The sequence below is a fragment of the Oncorhynchus nerka genome, linkage group LG27 (assembly GCF_034236695.1).
Source record: "Oncorhynchus nerka isolate Pitt River linkage group LG27, Oner_Uvic_2.0, whole genome shotgun sequence".
Classification (NCBI taxonomy): Eukaryota; Metazoa; Chordata; class Actinopteri; order Salmoniformes; family Salmonidae; genus Oncorhynchus; species Oncorhynchus nerka.
This window is the reverse complement of record NC_088422.1, coordinates 100,337,267-100,361,512: the sequence shown is the minus strand read 5'-3', so window position 1 is coordinate 100,361,512 and position 24,246 is coordinate 100,337,267. Positions and strand designations below refer to the sequence as shown.

General features: G+C 54.9%; 3 pseudogenes; all 3 read left to right on the top strand.

Annotated features, from left to right (window-relative positions):
• The window catches only part of LOC135565428 (junctophilin-3-like), a 225,378-nt pseudogene that overhangs the window by 153,869 nt on the left and 47,263 nt on the right, over nt 1-24,246 (top strand).
• On the top strand, nt 10,027-10,872 carry LOC135565353 (alpha-amylase-like; annotated as a pseudogene).
• Nucleotides 12,639-13,260, top strand: LOC135565431 (alpha-amylase-like; annotated as a pseudogene).

Sequence of the window (24,246 nt, the reverse complement as noted above, 5' to 3'; positions counted from 1 at the left end):
CACTAAGAGACACAGCTGACTGTCTCGGGAGAGGAGGGAGACAACAGACACGAGTCATGCACTAAGAGACACAGCTGACTGTCTCGGGAGAGGAGGAGGGAGACAGCAGACACGAGCCATGCACTAAGAGACACAGCTGACTGTCTCGGGGAGAGGAGGAAGGAGGGACCATTAAAGAGAAATGACTTACTGACAAGCCATGCACTAAGAGACACAGCTGACTGTTCGGGAGAAGAGGGAGTTAATAAATAATAAAAAATAATAAAAAATAGACAAGTTAAAAATTGAAAATTGAAAATAAAAGTAACAAATAATTAAGAGACACAGCTGAGTAAATAACGAATGCACTAAGAGGGGCTCGGGAGGGAGGAGACAACAGGCACGGAGCCATGCACTAAGAGTCAAGCTGACTGTCTCGGGGGGAGGAGACAACAGACAGCCATGCACTAAGAGACACAGCTCTGTCTCGGACAGGGGGAGACCGGTACAGAGTCAATGTGGACAGCTGACTGTACAGGGGCACCATGCACAGAGTCAAGTGGACTGTCTCGGAGAGAGGAGGGTACCAGTACAGAGTCAATGCACTAAGAGACACAGCTGACTGTCTCAGAGGAGGGAGACAACGGTACAGAGTCAATGTGGAGGCTATATACAGGGTAGACACGAGCCATGCACTAAGAGACACAGTCACTGTGGAGAGGGAGCTATATACAGGCCATGCACTAAGAGACACAGAGTCAATGTGGAGGCTAGGGGACAGGAGCCATGCACTACAGAGTCAGACACAGCTATGTCTCAGGGGGTACCAGTACAGAGTCAATGTGGAGGCTATATACATGCACTAAGAGACACAGCTATTACGGGGAGAGGAGGGAGGTACAGAGTCAATGTGGAGCTGACTGTCTCGGGAGAGAGGAGGTACCATGTACAGAGCTGACTGTCTCGGGAGAGGGCTAGACAACAGGGGTAGCCATGCACTAAGAGACACAGCTGACTGTCTGGAGGCTGTATACAGGGGTACCAGTACAGAGTCAATGTGGAGGCAGACACGAGCCATGTATAGACACAGCTGACTGTCTCGGGAGAGGAGGGGGACACAGTACAGAGTCAATGTGGAGGCTGTCTCGGGAGAGAGGGGTACCAGACACGAGCCAATGCACAAAGAGACACAGCTGACTGTCTAGAGAGGGGGGACAACAGTACAGAGCCATCAAAGAGACACAGCTGACTGTCTCGAGAGACAGGAGGGAGACAACAGACAGAGTCAATGTGGAGGCTATAGGGGAGACAGGGTGTTACGACACAGCTACTGAGTCAATGTGGAGGCTACAGACAGGGGAGCCATGCACAGAGTCAACTGTGGAGGCTGTAGGGGGTAGCCAGTACAGAGTCAATGTGGAGGCTATATACGGGAGGGTACCGGTACAGAGTCAATGACAGGCTATATACAGAGACCAGTACAGAGTCAATGTGGAGGCTGTATATAGGGGTAGAGGAGGGAGAAAGTACAGAGTCAATGAGAGGAGGGAGGAGAGCCATGTAAGAGACACAGCTGACTGTATCGGGAGAGTAGGGAGTACAGAGTCAATGTGGAGGCTATGCACAGGTACCAGTACAGAGTCAATGTGGAGGCTATATAGACAGGGGGTACCAGTACAGAGTCAAGTGAGGCTGTCTACGGGGGGAGGGACAGGGGACAGAGTCAATGTGGAGGCTGTATATAGGGGGCAGTACAGAGTCAATGTGGAGGCTGTATACAGGGGTACCAGTACAGAGTCAAGGAGGGAGACAGGAGGTAGCCATGCACTAAGAGACACAGCTGACTGGCTCGGGAGATACAGGGGGTACACGAGCCATGTACAGAGTCAATGTGGAGGCCTGCATAAGAGACACAGCTACCAGTACAGAGGAGATGTGGAGGCTGCATACAGGGGAGACACAGCTGACAGAGTCAATGAGGAGGCTGTATACAGAGCCATGGGTACCTGTACAGAGTCAATGTGGAGGCTATAGACAGGGGTAGCCATGTACAGAGTCAATGTGGAGGCTATAGAGGAGAGGGGACTGTCTCGAGAGAGAGAGGAGGGAGAGCCACTGGTACAGAGTCAAGTGGAGGCTATATACAGGGGGTACTAAGAGTACAGAGTCAATGTGGAGGCTATATACAGGGTATTACGGTACAGAGTCAATGTGGAGGCTATATACAGTTAAAAATTGAAAGGAGGGGTACAGAGTCAATGTGGAGGCTAACAAATAGCCATTAAAGAGTACCAGTACAGAGTCAATGTGGAGGCTGTATATAGGGGGTACCAGTACAGAGTCAGCTGTGGAGGCTATATATAGGGAGGGGGTACCAGTACAGAGTCAATGTCGGGAGGCTATATACAGGGGTACCAGTACAGAGTCAATGTGGAGGCTATATACAGGGTATTAGTGCCAAATACAACAGGTGGTACAGAGTCAATGTGGAGGCTATATACAGGGGTACCAGTACAGAGTCAATGTGGAGGCTATATACAGGGTATTACGGTACAGAGTCAATGTGGAGGCTATATACAGGGGTACCAGTACAGAGTCAATGTGGAGGCTATATACAGGGGGTACCAGTACAGAGTCAATGTGGAGGCTATATACAGGGTACCAGTACAGAGTCAATGTGGAGGCTATATACAGGGGGTACCAGTACAGAGTCAATGTGGAGGCTATATACAGGGGTACCAGTACAGAGTCAATGTGGAGGCTATATACAGGGGGTACCGGTACAGAGTCAATGTGGAGGCTATATACAGGGGGTACCGGTACAGAGTCAATGTGGAGGCTATATACAGGGTATTACCGGTACAGAGTCAATGTGGAGGCTATATACAGGGGTACCAGTACAGAGTCAATGTGGAGGCTATATACAGGGGGTACCAGTACAGAGTCAATGTGGAGGCTATATACAGGGGTACCAGTACAGAGTCAATGTGGAGGCTATATACAGGGGTACCAGTACAGAGTCAATGTGGAGGCTATATACAGGGGTACCAGTACAGAGTCAATGTGGAGGCTATATACAGGGGTATTACGGTACCAGTACAGAGTCAATGTGGAGGCTATATACAGGGGGTACCAGTACAGAGTCAATGTGGAGGCTATATACAGGGGTACCAGTACAGAGTCAATGTGGAGGCTGTATATAGGGGGTACCAGTACAGAGTCAATGTGGAGGCTATATACAGGGGGTACCAGTACAGAGTCAATGTGGAGGCTATATACAGGGGGTACCAGTACAGAGTCAATGTGGAGGCTATATACAGGGGTACCAGTACAGAGTCAATGTGGAGGCTATATACAGGGGTACCAGTACAGAGTCAATGTGGAGGCTATATACAGGGGTACCAGTACAGAGTCAATGTGGAGGCTATATATAGGGGGTACCAGTACAGAGTCAATGTGGAGGCTATATACAGGGGTACCAGTACAGAGTCAATGTGGAGGCTATATACAGGGGTACCGGTACAGAGTCAATGTGGAGGCTATATACAGGGGGTACCAGTACAGAGTCAATGTGGAGGCTATATACAGGGGGTACCAGTACAGAGTCAATGTGGAGGCTGTATATAGGGGGTACCGGTGTCAGAGTCAATGTGGAGGTAATATGTCCATGTAGGTAGAGTTATTAAAGTGACTATACATAGATAATAACAGAGTAGCAGCAGCGTAAAAGTGGAGGCTGGGTAGCAGATTTGTGGAGCTGTTCAGGGGTCTTACAGAGTCAATGGGGAGGCTATTTGAGGGCTGTTCAGAGTCTTATGGCTCGGGGGTTAGCCATTTGATGAGCTGTTCAGGGGTCTTACAGAGTCAATGTGGAGGTTAGCCCTTTGATTAGCTGTTCAGGAGTCTTATGGCTCGGGGTTAGCCATTTGATTAGCTGTTCAGAGTCTTATGTCGGGGTTAGCCATTTGATTAGCTGTTCAGAGTCTTATGGCTCAGGGGGGTTAGCCATTTGATTAGCTGTTCAGGAGTCTTATGGCTCGGGGGTACCAGTACCAATTTGATTAGCTGTTCAGAGTCTTATGGCTCGGGGTTAGCCATTTGATTAGCTGTTGGAGTCTTAGAGGGGCGGTCAGAGTGGGTTAGCCATTTGATTAGCTGTTCAGGAGTCTTATGGCTCGGGGTTAGCCATTTGATTAGCTGTTCAGAGTCTTATGGCTGGGGGTTAGCCATTTGATTAGCTGTTCAGAGAGTCTTATGGCTCGGGGGGTTAGCCATTTGATTAGCTGTTCAGGAGTCTTATGGCTCGGGGTTAGCCATTTGATTAGCTGTTCAGGAGTCTTATGGCTCGGGGGAGTCATTTGATTAGCTGTTCAGGAGTCTTACAGAGTCAATGTGGGGGTTAGCCATTTGATTAGCTGTTCAGGAGTCTTATGGCTATGGGGGTTAGCCATTTGATTAGCTGTTCAGGAGTCTTATGGCTCGGGGTTAGCCATTTGATTAGCTGTTCAGGAGTCTTATGGCTCGGGGGTTAGCCCTTTGATTAGCTGTTCAGGAGTCTTTGGATTAGGGGTTAGCCATTTGATTAGCTGTTCAGAGTCTTATGGCTCGGGGGTTAGCCATTTGATTAGCTGTTCAGGAGTCTTATGGGGTTAGCCATTTGATTAGCTGTTCAGGAGTCTTATGAGCTCGTATGGGGGGTTAGCCATTTGATTAGCTGTTCAGGAGTCTTATGGCTCAGGGGGGTTAGCCATTTGATTAGCTGTTCAGGAGTCTTATGGCTCGGGGTTAGCCATTTGATTAGCTGTTCAGGAGTCTTATGGCTCGGGGTTAGCCATTTGATTAGCTGTTCAGGAGTCTTATGGCTCGGGGTTAGCCATTTGATTAGCTGTTCAGGAGTCTTATGGCTCGGGGTTAGCCATTTGATTAGCTGTTCAGGAGTCTTATGGCTCGGGGGTTAGCCATTTGATTAGCTGTTCAGGAGTCTTATGGCTCGGGGGTTAGCCATTTGATTAGCTGTTCAGGAGTCTTATGGCTTGGGGGTTAGCCTTTGATTAGCTGTTCAGGAGTCTTATGGCTCGGGGGTTAGCCATTTGATTAGCTGTTCAGGAGTCTTATGGCTCGGGGGGTTAGCCATTTGATTAGCTGTTCAGGAGTCTTATGGCTCGGGGGGTTAGCCATTTGATTAGCTGTTCAGGAGTCTTATGGCTCGGGGGGTTAGCCATTTGATTAGCTGTTCAGGAGTCTTATGGCTCGGGGGGTTAGCCCATTTGATTAGCTGTTCAGGAGTCTTATGGCTCGGGGGGTTAGCCCTTTGATTAGCTGTTCAGGAGTCTTATGGCTCGGGGGGTATAGGTCACGGAATCCTAAAACGGTGGACATCTCCTTCAGCATCATTATTCACAAGATACATACACAGAGAGACATAGCTGACTGTCTCAGGAGAGGAGAGAGAGAAAGAGAGAGAGAGAGGGAGAGGGAGAGAGAGAGAGACAGAGAGAGAGAGAGAAAGAGAAAGAGAGAGGGAGAGAAAGAGAGAGAGAGGGAGAAAGAGAGAGACAGTGAGAGAGAAAGAAAGAGAGAGAGACAGAGAGAGAGAAACAGAGAGACAGAGAGAAAGAGAGAGAGGGAGAGAGAGAGAGAGAGAGAGAGAGAGAGAGAGAGAGAGACAGAGAGAAAGGGAGAGGGAGAAAGAGACAGAGAGAGGGAGAGAGAGAGAGAGAGAGAGAGAGAGAAAGAGAGAGAGAAAGAGAGAGAGACGGAGAGAGAGAGAGAGAGACAGAGAGAGGGAGAGGGAGAAAGAGACAGAGAGAGACCAAAGTTATTTTGGAACTTCTGTGAGTGTATTGTTCACTGTTCATTATTATTGTTTATTTCACTTTTGTATATTATTTACTTCACATGCTTTGGCAATGTTAACATATGTCTCCCATGACAATAAAGCCCCTCGAATTGAATTGAATTGAATTGAGAGAGCCATGTGATTGGCTGACTTTATTACAGGCTCATGTCCTTCCCTCACTCTATCTCCACGACCAGTTGAGAGGAGAAGAACAGAGCCATGTGATTGGCTGACTTTATTACAGGCTCATGTCCTTCCCTCACTCCATCTCCACGACCAGTTGAGAGGGGAAGACCAGAGCCATGTGATTGGCTGACTTTATTACAGGCTCATGTCCTTCCCTCACTCTATCTCCACGACCAGTTGAGAGGAGAATGGTGAAGCGCAGCTCCTATTAATGATACAACTGTATATACACCTGCCCAGGTGAGCAGTGGGGAATGGCCTCGGCTCTGGCAAGGCCATACGGGGGTTGATATGGAGGAGGAGGTGCACTTCTTGTGTTGTCACACTCACTGATCCCTAGCCTTGTCAAAGTGTCTAGACTGATCATGACAACGACAGTGTACTCACACAGACACACACATGGACACACTCACATGGACTCACACACACTCACATGGACTCACACACACACACACACACACACACACACACACACACACACACACACACACACACACACACACACACACACACACACACACACACACACACACACACACACACACACACACACACACTCACATGGACTCACAAACACACATGGACACACATACACACATGGACACACACACACTCACATGGACTCACTCACACACACACACACACATGGACTCACACACACACACACACACACACACACATGGACTTACACATGGACACACACACACTCACATGGACTCACAGACACACACTCACATGGACTCACACAGACACACACTCACATGGACTCACACACACACAAACTCACATGGACTCACACAGACACACACTCACATGGACTCACACAGACACACACTCACATGGACTCACACAGACACACACTCACATGGACTCACACAGACACACACTCACATGGACTCACACAGACACACACTCACATGGAATCTCAAATGGACACACAGACACTCACATGGACTCACACAGACACACACACACTCACATGGACTCTCACATGGACACACACACACTCACATGGACTCACACACACTCACATGGACTTACACACACTCACATGGACTCACACATGGACACACAGACACTCACATGGACTCACACAGACACACACTCACATGGACTCACACATGGACACACAAACACTCACATGGACTCACACAGACACACACTCACATGGACTCACACACACTCACATGGACTCAGAAAACCAGCCAATGTTCTCCATGATTGCGTCCTCCCCCACTGTCTCACCTACGGTCCTCCCCACTGTCTCACCTACTGTCCTCCCCCACTGTATCACCTACGGTCCTCCCCACTGTCTCACCTACTGTCCTCCCCACTGTCTCACCTACGGTCCTCCCCACTGTCTCACGGTCCTCCCCACTGTCTCACCTACTGTCCTCCCCCACCCTGTCCTCCCCACTGTCTCCTACGGTCCTCCCCACTGTCTCACCTACTGTCCTCCCCACTGTCTCACCTACGGTCCTCCCCCACTGTATCACCTACGGTCCTCCCCACTGTCTCACCTACTGTCCTCCCCACTGTCTCACCTACAGTCCTACCCCACTGTCTCACCTACGGTCCTCCCTACTGTCTCACCTACTGTCCTCCCCCACTGTCTCACCTACGGTCCTCCCCACTGTCTCACCTACGGTCCTCCCCACTGTCTCACCTACGGTCCTCCCCACTGTCTCACCTACGGTCCGGTCCTCCCCCACTGTCTCACCTCCCCTACGGTCCTCCCCACTGTCTCCCCCTACGGTCCTCCTCCCCCACTGTCTCCCTACGGTCCTCCCCACTGTCTCACCTACGGTCCTCCCCACTGTCTCACCTACGGTCCTCCCCACTGTCTCACCTACTGTCCTCCCCACTGTCTCACCTACGGTCCTCCCCACTGTCTCACCCTACTGGTCCTCCCCCACTGTCTCACCTACGGTCCTCCCCACCTCACCTACGGTCCTCCCCACTGTCTCACCACTGTCCTCCCCCACTGTCTCCTCCTCCCCACTGTCTCACTCCCCACTGTCACTCTCACCTACTGTCCTCCCCACCTCACCTGTCCTCCCCACTGTCTCACCCGGTCCTCCCCCACTGTCTCACCTACGGTCCTCCCTACGGTCCTCCCCCCACTGTCTCACCTACTGGTCCTCCCCACTGTCTCACCTACGGTCCTCCCCCACTGTCTCACCTACGGTCCTCCCCACTGTCTCACCTCGGTCCTCCCCACTGTCTCACCTACTGTCCTCCCTGTCTCACCTGTCTCACCTACTGTCCTCCCCCACTGTCTCACCTACTGTCCTCCCCCTGTCTCACCTACTGTCCTCCCCACTGTCTCACCTACTGTCCTCCCCACTGTCTCACCCCCACTGTCCTCCCCACTGTCTCACCCCCCACTGTCTCACCTACGGTCCTCCCCCCCACTGTCTCACCTACGGTCCTCCCCACTGTCTCACCTACGGTCCTCCCCACTGTCTCACCTACGGTCCTCCCCACTGTCTCACCTACGGTCCTCCCCACTGTCTCACCTACAGTCCTCCCCACTGTCTCACCTACGTTCCTCCCCCACTGTCTCACCTACGGTCCTCCCCACTGTCTCACCTACGGTCCTCCCCACTGTCTCACCTACGGTCCTCCCTACTGTCTCACCTACTGTCCTCCCCCACTGTCTCACCTACGGTCCTCCCTACTGTCTCACCTACGGTCCTCCCCACTGTCTCCCCTACGGTCCTCCCCCACTGTCTCCCCTACGGTCCTCCCCACTGTCTCCCCTACGGTCCTCCCCACTGTCTCACCTACTGTCCTCCCCACTGTCTCCCCTACGGTCCTCCCCACTGTCTCACCTACGGTCCTCCCCACTGTCTCACCTACGGTCCTCCCCCACTCTCTCACCTACTGTCCTCCCCCACTGTCTCACCTACTGTCCTCCCCCACTGTCTCACCTACGGTCCTCCCCACTGTCTCACCTACGGTCCTCCCCCACTGTCTCCCCTACGGTCCTCCCCACGGTCCTCCCCTACTGTCTCACCTACGGTCCTCCCCCAATGTCTCACCTACGGTCCTCCCCACTGTCTCACCTACGGTCCTCCCCCACTGTCTCCCCTACGGTCCTCCCCACTGTCTCCCCTACGGTCCTCCCCACTGTCTCACCTACGGTCCTCCCCACTGTCTCACCTACGGTCCTCCACACTGTCTCCCCTACGGTCTCCCCACTGTCTCACCTACGGTCCTCCCCACTGTCTCACCTACGGTCCTCCCCACTCTCCCCACCTACTGTCCTCCCCCCCACTGTCTCACCTACTGTCCTCCCCCACTGTCTCACCACGGTCCTCCCCACTGTCTCCTCCCCACTGTCCTCCCCACTGTCTCACCTCACGGTCCTCCCCACTGTCTCACCTACGGTCCTCCCCACTGTCTCCCCACTGTCCTCTGGTCCGGTCCCCCACTGTCTCACCTACGGTCCTCCCCCACTGTCTCACCTACGGTCCTCCCCCACTGTCTCACCTACGGTCCTCCCCACTGTCTCACCTCGGTCCTCCCCCACTGTCTCACCTACGGTCCTCCCCCACTGTCTCACCTCCCCACGGTCCTCCCCACTGTCTCCTACGGTCCTCCCCTCACCGGTCCTCCCCACTGTCTCACCTACGGTCCTCCCCACTGTCTCACCTACGGTCTCTCCCCACTGTCTCACCCGGTCCCCCACTGTCTCACCTACTGTCCTCACCTACGGTCCTCCCCACTGTCTCACCTACGGTCCTCCCCACTGTCTCACCTACGGTCCTCCCCACTGTCTCCCCCACTGTCCTCCCCACTGTCTCCCCTACGGTCCTCCCCACTGTCTCACCTACGGTCCTCCCCCCACTGTCTCACCTACTGTCCTCCCCCACTGTCTCACCTACGGTCCTCCCCCTCCCCTACTGTCCTCCCCACTGTCTCACCTACGGTCCTCCCCCACTGTCTCACCTACGGTCCTCCCCACCTACGGTCCTCCCCCCTACGGTCCTCCCCCTCCCCACGGTCCCCACTGTCTCCCTACGGTCCTCCCCACTGTCTCACCTACGGTCCTCCCCACTGTCTCACCTACGGTCCTCCCCACTGTCTCACCTACGGTCCTCCCCACTGTCTCACCTACGGTCCTCCCCACTGTCTCACCTACGGTCCTCCCCACTGTCTCACCTACGGTCCTCCCCACTGTCTCACCTACGGTCCTCCCCACTGTCTCACCTACGGTCCTCCCCCACTGTCTCACCTACTGTCCTCCCCCCTCACTGTCTCACCTACGGTCCTCCCCCACTGTCTCACCACCTACTGTCCCCCCCACTGTCTCACCTACTGTCCTCCCCACTGTCTCACCTACGGTCCTCCCCACTGTCTCACCTACGGTCCTCCCCACTGTCTCTCACTGTCTCACCTACGGTCCTCCCCACTGTCTCCCCTCACGGTCCTCCCCCCACGGTCCTCCCCTACTGTCTCACCTACGGTCCTCCCCCACTGTCTCACCTACGGTCCTCCCCACTGTCTCACCTCCCCACTGGTCCTCCCCCACTGTCTCACCTACAGTCCTCCCCACTGTCTCACCTCCCCCACTACGGTCCTCCCCACTGTCTCACCTACGGTCCTCCCCCACTGTCTCACCTACGGTCCTCCCCACTGTCTCACCTACGGTCCTCCCACTGTCTCACCTACTGTCCTCCCCCCACTGTCTCACCTACGGTCCTCCCCACTGTCTCACCTACGGTCCTCCCCACTGTCTCCCCTACGGTCCTCCCCACTGTCTCCCCTACGGTCCTCCCCACTGTCTCCCCTACGGTCCTCCCCACTGTCTCACCTACGGTCCTCCCCACTGTCTCACCTACTGGTCCTCCCCCACTGTCTCACCTACTGTCCTCCCCACTGTCTCACCTACTGTCCTCCCCACTGTCTCACCTGTCTCACCTACGGTCCTCCCCACTGTCTCACCTACGGTCCTCCCCACTGTCTCCCCTACGGTCCTCCCCCACTGTCTCACCTACGGTCCTCCCCACTGTCTCACCTACGGTCCTCCCCACTGTCTCACCTATGGTCCTCCCCACTGTCTCCCTACGGTCCTCCCCACTGTCTCCCCTCACGGTCCTCCCCACTGTCTCACCTACGGTCCTCCCCACTGTCTCACCTACGGTCCTCCCCACTGTCTCACCTACGGTCCTCCCCCACTGTCTCACCTACGGTCCTCCCCACTGTCTCACCTACGGTCCTCCCCACTGTCTCACCTACTGTCCTCCCCCACTGTCTCACCTACTGTCCTCCCCCACTGTCTCACCTCCCCCACTGGTCCTCCCCACTGTCTCACGGTCCTCCCTACGGTCCTCCCCACTGTCTCACCTACGGTCCTCCCCCACTGTCTCTCGGTCCTCCCCACGGTCCTCCCCTACTGTCTCACCTACTGTCCTCCCCCACTGTCTCACCTACTGTCCTCCCCACTGTCTCACCTACGGTCCTCCCCCCACTGTCTCACCCTGTCCTCCCCACTGTCTCACCCTCCCCCACTGTCTCACCTACGGTCCTCCCCACTGTCTCACCTACGGTCCTCCCCACTGTCTCACCTACGGTCCTCCCCACTGTCTCACCTACGGTCCTCCCCCACTGTCTCACCTACGGTCCTCCCCACTGTCTCACCACGGTCCTCCCCACTGTCTCCTACGGTCCTCCCCACTGTCTCCCACGGTCCTCCCCACTGTCTCACCTACGGTCCTCCCCCCACTACGGTCCTCCCCACTGTCTCCCCTACGGTCCTCCCCACTGTCTCCCCTACGGTCCTCCCCACTGTCTCACCTACGGTCCTCCCCACTGTCTCACCTACGGTCCTCCCCCCACTGTCTCACGGTCCTACTGTCACCTCCTCCCCACTGTCTCACCTACTGTCCTCCCCACTGTCTCACCTACGGTCCTCCCCACTGTCTCACCTACGGTCCTCCCCACTGTCTCCCCTACGGTCCTCCCCACGGTCCTCCCCTACTGTCTCACCTACGGTCCTCCCCACTGTCTCACCTACGGTCCTCCCCACTGTCTCACCTATGGTCCTCCCCCACTGTCTCCCCTACGGTCCTCCCCACTGTCTCCCCTCACGGTCCCTCCCCCACTGTCTCACCTACGGTCCTCCCCACTGTCTCACCTACGGTCCTCCCCACTGTCTCCCCTACGGTCCTCCCCACTGTCTCACCTACGGTCCTCCCCACTGTCTCACCTACGGTCCTCCCCCCACTGTCTCACCTACTGTCCTCCCCACTGTCTCACCTACTGTCCTCCCCACTGTCTCACCTACGGTCCTCCCCACTGTCTCACCTACGGTCCTCCCCCACTGTCTCACCACGGTCCTGTCCTCCCCTCCCCCCCACGGTCCTCCCCACGGTCCTCCCCACTGTCTCACCTACGGTCCTCCCCCACTGTCTCACCTACGGTCCTCCCCACTGTCTCACCTACGGTCCTCCCCCACTGTCTCACCTACTGTCCTCCCCACTGTCTCACCTACTGTCCTCCCCACTGTCTCACCTACTGTCCTCCCCACTGTCGGTCCTCCCCCACTGTCTCACCTACGGTCCTCCCCCACTGTCTCCCCTACGGTCCTCCCCACGGTCCTCCCCCACTGTCTCACCTACGGTCCTCCCCCACTGTCTCACCTACGGTCCTCCCCACTGTCTCACCTACGGTCCTCCCCACTGTCTCACCTACGGTCCTCCCCCACTGTCTCACCTACGGTCCTCCCCCCACTGTCTCACCTACTGTCCTCCCCACTGTCTCACCTACTGTCCTCCCCACTGTCTCACCTACTGTCCTCCCCCACTGTCTCACCTACGGTCCTCCCCACTGTCTCACCTACGGTCCTCCCCCACTGTCTCACCTACGGTCCTCCCCACTGTCTCACCTACGGTCCTCCCCACTGTCTCACCTACGGTCCTCCCCACTGTCTCACCTACGGTCCTCCCCACTGTCTCACCTACTGTCCTCCCCCACTGTCTCACCTACGGTCCTCCCCACTGTCTCACCTACGGTCCTGTCCCCCACTGTCTCACCTACAGTCCTCCCCCACTGTCTCACCTACTGTCCCCCACTGTCTCACCTACGGTCCTCCCCACTGTCTCACCTACGGTCCTCCCCACTGTCTCACCTACGGTCCTCCCCCACTGTCTCACTCACCTACGGTCCTCCCCACTGTCTCACCTACGGTCCTCCCCACTGTCTCACCTACGGTCCTCCCCACTGTCTCACCTACGGTCCTCCCCACTGTCTCACCTCACGGTCCTCCCCCACTGTCTCCTCCTCCCCCCTACGGTCCTCCCCCACTGTCTCACCTACTGTCCTCCCCACTGTCTCACCTACTGTCCTCCCCACTGTCTCACCTACTGTCCTCCCCCACTGTCTCACCTACTGTCCTCCCCACTGTCTCACCTAACTTCCTCCCCACTGTCTCACCTACGGTCCTCCCCACTGTCTCACCTCACTGTCCTCCCCACTGTCTCACCTACAGTCCTCCCCACTGTCTCACCTCCCCACTGGTCCTCCCCCACTGTCTCACCTACGGTCCTCCCCACTGTCTCACCTACGGTCCTCCCCACTGTCTCACCTACGGTCCTCCCCACTGTCTCACCTATGGTCCTCCCCACTGTCCTCCCCTACTGTCTCACGGTCCTCCCCACTGTCTCACCTACGGTCCTCCCCCACTGTCTCACCTACGGTCCTCCCCACTGTCTCACCTACGGTCCTCCCCACTGTCTCACCTACGGTCCTCCCCCCACTGTCTCACCTCCTCCCCACTGTCTCACCTACGGTCCTCCTCCTCCACTGTCTCACCTACGGTCCTCCCCACTGTCTCACCTACTGTCCTCCCCCACTGTCTCACCTACTGTCCTCCCCACTGTCTCACCTACTGGTCCTCCCCACTGTCTCACCTACGGTCCTCCCCCACTGTCTCACCTACTGTCCTCCCCACTGTCTCACCTACTGTCCTCCCCACTGTCTCACCTACTGTCCTCCCCCACTGTCTCACCTACTGTCCTCCCCACTGTCTCACCTAAATTCCTCCCCACTGTCTCACCTACTGTCCTCCCCCACTGTCTCACCTACAGTCCTCCCCACTGTCTCACCTACGGTCCTCCCCACTGTCTCACCTACGGTCCTCCCCACTGTCTCACCTACGGTCCTCCCCACTGTCTCACCTATGGTCCTCCCCCACGGTCCTCCCCTACTGTCTCACCTATGGTCCTCCCCACTGTCTCACCTACGGTTCTCCCTATTGTCTCACCTACGGTCCTCCCCCACTGTCTCACCTACGGTCCTCCCTACTGTCTCACCTACTGTCCTCCTCACTGTCTCACCTACGGTCCTCCTCACTGTCTCACCTACGGTCCTCCCCCACTGTCTCACCTACTGTCCTCCCCCACTGTCTCACCTATGGTCCTCCCCTACTATCTCACCTACGGTCCTCCCCACTGTCTCACCTACGGTCCTCCCCCACTGTCTCACCTACTGTCCTCCCCACTGTCTCACCTACTGTCCTCCCCACTGTCTCACCTACTGTCCTCCCCCACTGTCTCACCTACTGTCCTCCCAACTGTCTCACCTAAATTCCTCCCCACTGTCTCACCTACAGTCCTCCCCACTGTCTCACCTACGGTCCTCCCCACTGTCTCACCTACAGTCCTCCCCACTGTCTCACCTACGGTCCTCCCCCACTGTCTCCCCTACGGTCCTCCCCACTGTCTCCCCTACGGTCCTCCCCACTGTCTCACCTACGGTCCTCCCCCCCACTGTCCTCCCCACTGTCTCACCTACGGTCCTCCCCACTGTCTCCCCTACGGTCCTCCCCACTGTCTCCCCTACGGTCCTCCCCACTGTCTCACCTACGGTCCTCCCCACTGTCTCACCTACGGTCCTCCCCACTGTCTCACCTACGGTCCTCCCCCACGGTCCTCCCCACGGTCTCACCTACGGTCCTCCCCTACTGTCTCACCTACGGTTCTCCCCACTGTCTCACCTACGGTCCTCCCCCATTGTCTCACCTACGGTCCTCCCCTACTATCTCACCTACGGTCCTCCCCACTGTCTCACCTACGGTCCTCCCCCACTGTCTCACCTACTGTCATCCCCACTGTCTCACCTACTGTCCTCCCCACTGTCTCACCTACGGTCCTCCCCCACTGTCTTACCTACTGTCCTCCCCACTGTCTCACCTACTGTCCTCCCCACTGTCTCACCTACTGTCCTCCCCACTGTCTCACCTACGGTCCTCCCCACTGTCTCACCTACGGTCCTCCCCACGGTCCTCCCCCACTGTCTCACCTACGGTCCTCCCCCACTGTCTCACCTACGGTCCTCCCCCACTGTCTCACCTACTGTCCTCCCCACTGTCTCACCTACGGTCCTCCCCACTGTCTCACCTACGGTCCTCCCCACTGTCTCTCGGTCCTCCCCACTGTCTCACCTACGGTCCTCCCTACTGTCTCACCTACTGTCCTCCCCCACTGTCTCACCTACGGTCCTCCCTACTGTCTCACCTACGGTCCCCCCACTGTCTCACCTACGGTCCTCCCCACTGTCTCACCTATGGTCCCCCCACTGTCTCACCTACGGTCCTCCCACTGTCTCACCTACGGTCCCCCCCCCACTGTCTCACCTCCTCCCCACGGTCCTCCCCACTGTCTCACCTACGGTCTCCCCACGGTCCTCCCCTACTGTCTCACCTCACCTACGGTCCTCCCCACTGTCTCACCTACGGTCCTCCCCACTGTCTCACCCTCTGTCCTCCCCACTGTCTCACCTACTGTCCTCCCCACTGTCTCACCTACTGTCCTCCCCACTGTCTCACCTACGGTCCTCCCCACTGTCTCACCTACTGTCCTCCCCCACTATCTCACCTACGGTCCTCCCCACTGTCTCACCTACTGTCCTCCCCCACTGTCTCACCTACGGTCCTCCCCACTGTCTCACCTACGGTCCTCCCCCACTGTCTCCCCTACGGTCCTCCCCACTGTCTCACCTACGGTCCTCCCCACTGTCTCCCTACGGTCCTCCCCACTGTCTCACCTCCCCACGGTCCTCCCCACTGTCTCACCTACGGTCCTCCCCTACTGTCTCACCTACGGTCCTCCCCCACTGTCTCACCTCACGGTCCTCCCCCACTGTCTCACCTACGGTCCTCCCCCACTGTCTCACCTACGGTCCTCCCCCACTGTCTCACCTACGGTCCTCCCCCACTGTCTCACCTACGGTCCTCCCCCACTGTCTCACCTACGGTCCTCCCCACTGTCTCACCTACGGTCCTCCCCACTGTCTCACCTACGGTCCTCCCCACTGTCTCACCTACGGTCCTCCCCACTGTCTCCCCTACGGTCCTCCCCACTGTCTCACCTACGGTCCTCCCCACTGTCTCACCTACGGTCCTCCCACTGTCCACGGTCCTCCCCACTGTCTCCTACGGTCCCCCACTGTCTCACCTACGGTCCTCCCCACTGTCTCACCTACGGTCCTCCCCACTGTCTACACCTCCCCACGGTCTCACCTACGGTCCTCCCCACTGTCTCACCTACTGTCTCACCTACGGTCCTCCCCACTGTCTCACCTACGGTCCTCCCCACTGTCTCACCTACGGTCCTCCCCACTGTCTCACCTACGGTCCTCCCCACGGTCCTCCCCTACTCTCTCACCTACGGTCCTCCCCACTGTCTCACCCACGGTCCTCCCCACTGTATATACTGATATACTGTATGTACAGTAGACTAATAGGATCTCCTTGTCCTCAGATGGACTCTGTCTCACCTCATAAGAGTTATCACTGAGGATATACTGTATGTACAGTAGACTTATAGGATCTCCTTGTCCTCAGATGGACCCTGTCTCACCTCATAAGAGTTTAGTAGATAAGTGTCCTTAGACAACACCAGGCCAGGCATTGATCCTGTCACAAACAGGACTCATACATGGCTGACCTAGATAAGTGTCCTTAGACAACACCAGGCCAGGCAGTGATCCTGTCCCAAACAGGACTCATACATGGCCGACCTAGACAAGTGTCCTCAGACAACAACAGACCAGGCAGTGATCCTGACTCATACATGGCTGACCTCGTCCAACTCTAACCCTAAACCGGCCCAAGCAGGACTCATACATGGCTGACCTCGTCTAACTCTAACCCTAACCCGGGGTGAGCAGGACTCATACATAGCTGACCTCGTCCAACTCTAACCCTAAACCGGCCCAAGCAGGACTCATACATGGCTGACCTCGTCCAACTCTAACCCTAAACCGGCCCAAGCAGGACTCATACATGGCTGACCTCGTCCAACTCTAACCCTAAACCGGCCCAAGCAGGACTCATACATGGCTGACCTCGTCCAACTCTAACCCTAAACCGGCCCAAGCAGGACTCATACATGGCTGACCTCGTCTAACTCTAACCCTAAACCGGCCCAAGCAGGACTCATACATGGCTGACCTCGTCTAACTCTAACCCTGACCCAAGCAGGACTCTACATGGCTGACCTCGTCTAACTCTAACCCTAACCCGGCCCAAGCAGGACTCATACATGGCTGACCTCGTCTAACTCTAACCCTAACCCGGCCCAAGCAGGACTCATACATGGCTGACCTCGTCTAACTCTAACCCTAACCCGGCCCAAGCAGGACTCAAACATGGCTGACCTCGTCTAACTCTAACCCTAACCCGGGGTGAGCAGGACTCATACATAGCTGACCTCGTCTAACTCTAACCCTAACCCGGCCCAAGCAGGACTCATACATGGCTGACCTCGTCTAACTCTAACCCTAACCCGGCCCAAGCAGGACTCATACATGGCTGACCTCGTCTAACTCTAACCCTAACCCGGCCCAAGCAGGACTCATACATGGCTGACCTCGTCTAACTCTAACCCTGCCCAAGCAGGACTCATACATGGCTGACCTCGTCTAACTCTAACCCTAACCCGGCCCAAGCAGGACTCATACATGGCTGACCTCGTCTAACTCTAACCCTAACCCGGCCCAAGCAGGACTCATACATAGCTGACCTCGTCTAACTCTAACCCTAACCCGGCCCAAGCAGGACTCATACATGGGTGACCTCGTCTAACTCTAACCCTAACCCGGCCCAAGCAGGACTCATACATGGCTGACCTCGTCTAACTCTAACCCTAACCCGGCCCAAGCAGGACTCATACATAGCTGACCTCGTCTAACTCTAACCCTAACCCGGCCCAAGCAGGACTCATACATGGGTGACCTCGTCTAACTCTAACCCTAACCCGGGGTGAGCCTCCAGCCACTGTAAGCAGCTACTGTAGATTAGTGCAAAGCATTCTGGGGGGGAGTCTTAAGACTGCTGAGGCTCATTTGCTGCTGTTGACAGTGTGTTGCCCTGGGCTGTGTACCTCTATACTGGAGCTGCGTACTGTATAAGACTGACTGGGACCTGGGCCCGGGTTGTATTCCTACTGTACAAGACTGACTGGGTATAGAACCTGGGCCCGGGTTGTATTCCTACTGTATAAGACTGACTGGCACCTGGACCCGGGTTGTATTCCTACTGTACAAGACTGACTGGGTATAGAACCTGGGCCTGGGTTGTATTCCTACTGTATGAGACTGACTGGGAAACCTGGGCCCGGGTTGTATTCCTACTGTATAAGACTGACTGGGTATAGAACCTGGGCCTGGGTCGTATTCCTACTGTATGAGACTGACTGGGTATGAAACCTGGGCCCGGGTCGTATTCCTACTGTATAAGACTGACTGGGTATGGAACCTGGGCCCGGGTCGTATTCCTACCGTATTAGACTGAATGGGTATGGAACCTGGGCCCGGGTCGTATTCCTACCGTATGAGACTGACTATGGAACCTGGACCCGGGTATTCCTACCTGAGACTGACTGGGTATGGAACCTGGGCCGGGTGTATTCCTACTGTACAAGACTGGATATGGAACCTGGGCCCGGGTCGTATTCCTACTGTATGAGACTGACTGGGTATGGAACCTGGGCCCGGGTCGTATTCCTACTGAATGAGACTGACTGGGTATGGAACCTGGGCCCGGGTCGTGTTCCTACTGAATGAGACTGACCACGGTATGGAACCTGGGCCCGGGTCGTATTCCTACTGTATGAGACTGACTGGGTATGGAACCTGGGCCCGGGTTGTATTTCTACTGTATGAGACTGACTGGGTATGTAACCTGGGCCCGGGTTGTATTTCTACTGTATGAGACTGACTGGGACTGGAACCGGGTTGTATTTCTACTGTATGAGACTGACTGGGTATGTAACCTGGGCCCGGGTTGTATTTCTACTGTATGAGACTGACTGGGACTGGAACCTGGGCCCGGGTTGTATTTCTACTGTATGAGACTGACTGGGTATAGAACCTGGGCCCGGGTTGTATTTCTACTGTATGAGACTGACTGGGTATGAAACCTGCGCCCGGGTTGTATTTCTACTGTATGAGACTGACTGGGTGGAATTCCTACTGTATGAGACTGACTGGGTATAGAACCTGGGCCCGGGTTGTATTTCTACTGTATGAGACTGACTGGGTATAGAACCTGGGCCCGGGTTGTATTTCTACTGTATGAGACTGACTGGGTATGAAACCTGGGCCCGGGTTGTATTTCTACTGTATGAGACTGACTGTGTATGGAACCTGGGCCCGTGTCGTATTCCTACTGTATGAGACTGACTAGGTATGAAACCTGGGCCCGGGTTGTATTTCTACTGTATGAGACTGACTGGGTATGAAACCTGGCCCGGGTTGTATTTCTACTGTATGAGACTGACTGGAACCTGGGCCGGGGTATTCCTACTGTATGAGACTGACTAGGTATGAAACCTGGGCCCGGGTTGTATTTCTACTGTATGAGACTGACTGGGTATGGAACCTGGGCCCGGCTTGTATTTCTACTGTATGAGACTGACTGGGTATGGAACCTGGGCCCGGGTTGTATTCCTACTGTATGAGACTGACTGGGTATGGAACCTGGGCCCGGGTCGTATTCCTACTGTATGAGACTGACTGGGTATGGAACCTGGGCCCGGGTCGTATTCCTACTGAATGAGACTGACTGGGTATGGAACCTGGGCCCGGGTCGTGTTCCTACTGAATGAGACTGACCACGGTATGGAACCTGGGCCCGGGTCGTATTCCTACTGTATGAGACTGACTGGGGGTTGTATTTCTACTGTATGAGACTGACTGGGTATGTAACCTGGGCCCGGGTTGTATTTCTACTGTATGAGACTGACTGGGACTGGAACCTGGGCCCGGGTTGTATTTCTACTGTATGAGACTGACTGGGTATGTAACCTGGGCCCGGGTTGTATTTCTACTGTATGAGACTGACTGGGACTGGAACCTGGGCCCGGGTTGTATTTCTACTGTATGAGACTGACTGGGTATAGAACCTGGGCCCGGGTTGTATTTCTACTGTATGAGACTGACTGGGTATGGAACCTGGGCCCGGGTCGTATTCCTACTGTATGAGACTGACTGGGTATGAAACCTGCGCCCGGGTCGTATTTCTACTGTATGAGACTGACTGGGTATAGAACCTGGGCCCGGGTTGTATTTCTACTGTATGAGACTGACTGGGTATGAAACCTGCGCCCGGGTTGTATTTCTACTGTATGAGACTGACTGGGTATGGAACCTGGGCCCGGGTCGTATTCCTAATGTATGAGACTGACTAGGTATGAAACCTGGGCCCGGGTTGTATTTCTACTGTATGAGACTGACTGGGTATGAAACCTGCGCCCGGGTTGTATTTCTACTGTATGAGACTGACTGGGTATGGAACCTGGGCCCGGGTCGTATTCCTACTGTATGAGACTGACTAGGTATGAAACCTGGGCCCGGGTTGTATTTCTACTGTATGAGACTGACTGGGTATGGAACCTGGGCCCGGGTTGTATTTCTACTGTATGAGACTGACTGGGTATGGAACCTGGGCCCGGGTTGTATTTCTACTGTATGAGACTGACTGGCACCTGGGCCCGGGTCGTATTCCTACTGTATGAGACTGACTGGGTATGGAACCTGGGCCCGGGTTGTATTTCTACTGTATGAGACTGACTGGGTATGGAACCTGGGCCCGTGTTGTATTCCTACTGTATGAGACTGACTGGGTATGGAACCTGGGCCCGGGTTGTATTTCTCCTGTATGAGACTGACTGGCACCTGGGCCCGGGTCGTATTCCTACTGTATGAGACTGACCGGGTATGGAACCTGGGCCCGGATCGTATTCCTACTGTATGAGACTGACTAGGTATGGAACCTGGGCCCGGGTTGTATTCCTACCGTATGAGACTGACTGGGTATGGAACCTGGGCCCGTGTCTTGGGTCTTGTCTTGGGCCTGTAAGGGTATGGAACCTGGGCCCGGGTCTTGGGTCTTGTCTTGGGCCTGTAAGGGTATGGAACCTGGGCCCGGGTCTTGGGTCTTGTCTTGGGCCTGTAAGGGCAGGGTTGTATTTCTCCTGTATGAGACTGACTGGGTATGAAACCTGCGCCCAGGTCTTGGGTCTTGTCTTGGGCCTGTAAGGGCAGGGAACCTGGGCCCGGGTCTTGGGTCTTGTCTTGGGCCTGTAAAGGCAGGGAACCTGGGCCCGGGTCTTGGGTCTTGTCTTGGGCCTGTAAGGGCAGGGAACCTGGGCCCTGGTCTTGGGTCTTGTCTTGGGCCTGTAAGGGCAGGGAACCTGGGCCCGGGTCTTGGGTCTTGTCTTGGGCCTGTAAGGGCAGGGAACCTGGGCCCGGGTCTTGGGTCTTGTCTTGGGCCTGTAAGGGCAGGGAACCTGGGCCCGGGTCTTGGGTCTTGTCTTGGGCCTGTAAGGGCAGGGAACCTGGGCCCGGGTCTTGGGTCTTGTCTTGGGCCTGTAAGGGCAGGGAACCTGGGCCCGGGTCTTGGGTCTTGTCTTGGGCCTGTAAGGGCAGGGAACCTGGGCCCGGGTCTTGGGTCTTGTCTTGGGCCTGTAAGGGCAGGGAACCTGGGCCCGGGTCTTGGGTCTTGTCTTGGGCCTGTAAGGGCAGGGAACCTGGGCCCGGGTCTTGGGTCTTGTCTTGGGCCTGTAAGGGCAGGGATAATCAAATCCTATCCTGAAACGGCCTGTCTGAACGTCTCACTGTTTAGATTGTTTACCTTGTCTGATTAAAGTGATTAGGCCTGTCAGTGCATGTTGACGGGTTACATAGCAACAGCGGAATCAAATCTCACTCAGAACGGTTACACCCCTAGTGACAGACAAGTGTGGGATAATGGGATGATATTCCTACTGCAATCTATTGGTTTGAGCGGGCTAGATTGTTCAGCTAGTCTGTGAGACTGTTCGTAGCTCATCGCCCAGCCTATTCCTTCTTTATGTAACTTGAAACATAAACTATGTTGAAAATGAAAGTGCTGTTTACTGTATCCACAGGCTGTTCTATTCTAACCTCTACGGTGCTGCTCTCTGCTGGTGGTAGTGGTTACTGCAGCCCTGTCTGTCTCACCATGCCACAGTCCTTGGATGGAAAAATGAAGCTTCATTACATATTCACAATGACATCACACCTCCCCAGTCTCCTGGTTACACAGCCATCGTGTGAGAGACAATGAACTATTCTCGATTTCACCTTTTAAAGTGTCAACAGTTTTTACATTTCATTTTAGGTCCAGTGCTTGACTTGGACTGAAATAGGTGGTGGTACTGTTTATATATGTAAGTGCAGGAACTCCACAATACTTTTGACCTGGTAAGAGGTTCCGGAACTCAACAATACTTTTGACCTGATAAGAGGTTCAGGAACTCCACAATACTTTTGACCTGATAAGAGGTTTCGGAACTCCACAATACTTTTGACCTGATAAGAGGTTCCGGAACTCCACAATACTTTTGACCTGATAAGAGGTTCCGGAACTCCACAATACATTTGACCTGATAAGAGGATCCGGAACTCCACAATACTTTTGACCTGATAAGAGGATCCGGAACTCCACAATACTTTTGACCTGATAAGAGGTTCCGGAACTCCACAATACTTTTGACCTGATAAGAGGATCCGGAACTCCACAATACTTTTGACCTGATAAGAGGTTCAGGAACTCCACAATACTTTTGACCTCATAAGAGGTTCCGGAACTCAGTAGAACATTTGATGTGCTGGCCCTGTACTCCGTTCCTGTGAGCTCCTGACCAAGTCAAGCACTGGGTAGTCAGGTAAATCAATTCAATTCAGCCAGGTAAGTCATTGAGTTCAATCTGCAATGGCATGAAGAATGAGACCACACTGTTCCAAGCTGGGTGTCCCTAGGGGCTCCCTCCCTCCCTCTTATAGCCTGTCATTATACCATGGTGTCTGGTGTTTGGCAGCTTCCCACAACACAATGTGTTTGTTTCATATGACACTATGACACTGTGTGTCTGTTATTCCCACACACAGCAGGTCTATAGTGGGGGGTGGACGGGCGTGGGAGAGGTGTGTGAAGTGTATGTGTGTGTGTGTGGAGGAGTGATATATGGTTCCTGTGTGAAGTGGTACGCGTCTCCCATTATGTACCAGTGTGTATGTCATTAGATGTTCAACGGGACAGAGACAGGGGCCAGGTTGGGGACCACAAAGACCCAGAGTGACAGAGAAACCCCTAGGTTGTGTCTGACTTGGCACGCTACACCTTATAGTACGCTTTGGTGAAAAGTAGGGCGCTATGTAGGGAATAGGGCGCCTATTTTCAAACCCCTTGAGAGAATGGGAGAAAGTGGATGGTGGTGGTCATATACATGTGAAATATGTCCTCACTGACGCTTTAAACCAAGTCCAGAAAATAAGTCCTTTTTTTATAAACACCTCAATATGATTTAGTAATAAAATGACATGTGTTTATGATGGCATGCAGAGCTTTTGATTTCAGAGATTGGGGTTAATGTGATCCACGTGTTGTTGTAGAGTCAGTACTTCTGAACATTACACTGGTTAGATCTGACTGGTTAGACCTGACTGGTTAGACATCCATCCATCCACCAATCCATCCATCCATCCACCCATCCATCCACCCATCCATGCATCCATCCATCCACCCATCCACCAATCCATCCATCCATCCACCCATCCATCCACCCATCCATGCATCCACCCATCCACGCATCCATCCATCCACCCATCCATCCATCCATCCATCCATCCACATCCATCCATCCATCCATCCATCCATCCATCCATCCACCCATCCATGCATCCATCCATCCACCCATCCACCCATCCAC